The following is a 1,086-nucleotide window of genomic DNA, read 5'->3' as shown; positions in this document are numbered from 1 at the left end:
CTTCCCTTCCCCACTGAAGAATTTCTTTTATGCTCTCCAGGAGCCTCAAATTGTTCAAGTTAATGTATTGTTATTTTGGAGGAAGGATTTGTGGTGTGGGGGAAAGGGGAACTTTCCCCAAAAAAATCTGGGGACATTTGTTAAGAGAAATGATGCGAAGGAACATGGAGTAACCTGCAAACTCACAGGGAAGAGCAAACACAGAGATCCCCAAAAAAGAGAGGGAGATGATAGGAATGAAGCTAAACCACTAAGCAAACACGGAGAGCTGGGAACACAGAATCGACAGAGAGACACCGCTCCCTAAGCCAGCGCAGATACCACACTCCCAGGCAAACCCACAATGCACTCGCCACGCATAGCTACAAACCCGCAAGCAAACAGAGAAACAAAGACAGCGACAGACGCGCCGGGATGCGAAGGCACAGAGGCGCGGGCAGGCAGCGGCGGGGAAGGCAGAGGCGCGACGTGCATGCACATGAACTCGGGGGAGACGCGCGGGCAGAGGCAGCATTACCCTGAGCTTAGCTCCTTGTCTCTCGCAATAGGTACAGCGCACCATACGGCTCTATTCCCTCTGGCATTGCAAGGGCTCCCCTGCCACTGAGCTCAGCCCATAAACCACTCCCAAACCCCAGCAGAGGCTTCTGTTTTTTGTTCGGGCCAATGAGAAAAGTATAGCTCACTCTTCCTTCCTCCCAGGAGCAGCGCCGGCTGGTTGAAATCCCTAAGCCTGAAACCGAATACCACAAACCCATGAGCCAACTGCAAGTGCCAAACCGGGGAAAAGGAGCAGGCCCTGCGCCCTGCCTCCGCCCGCTCGCTCCCTCCTCTCCCCCGGGCGGGAGAGGAGCTCCCAGGCGCCGGGCGAGGGAGGCTGCGGCGGCCCCCGGCGGCATCCCGGGGTCCCCTCCTCCCAGGCCTCGCCTCACGGCATCTGGAAGCGGGAGCGGGAGGGGAGACAGCAGGAAACAATAGCTACCTTTGGGCGACTCCGCACGCTAACGGCCTGACCCGCACCGAGCAACACTCCCACACTGGGGCCCTGCAACTGAAAGCCACAAATTACGCCGCAAGACAAAAGAA

The 1,086-nt window shown here is 57.3% G+C and overlaps 1 protein-coding gene across 3 annotated transcripts in view; it reads right to left on the bottom strand.

Annotated features, from left to right (window-relative positions):
• The window catches only part of LOC104130143 (lysine-specific demethylase 2B), an 86,482-nt gene that overhangs the window by 79,471 nt on the left and 5,925 nt on the right, over positions 1 to 1,086 (bottom strand). The window contains exon 1 of one of the 3 annotated variants that reach the window (XM_035898556.1): positions 518 to 585. The exons of the other annotated variants lie outside the window; for them this stretch is intronic. The gene's annotated coding sequence lies outside the window, so the exon portion shown is untranslated. Of the gene's footprint in view, positions 1 to 517; positions 586 to 1,086 lie in introns of those variants that run through there. 3 annotated transcript variants of the gene reach the window in all.

This window comes from Egretta garzetta, unplaced genomic scaffold (genome assembly GCF_000687185.1).
Source record: "Egretta garzetta isolate BGI_Z169 unplaced genomic scaffold, ASM68718v1 scaffold447, whole genome shotgun sequence".
Taxonomy (NCBI): Eukaryota; Metazoa; Chordata; class Aves; order Pelecaniformes; family Ardeidae; genus Egretta; species Egretta garzetta.
The sequence above is the reverse complement of the archived record's forward strand: the minus strand, read 5'-3'. Positions and strand labels throughout refer to the sequence as shown.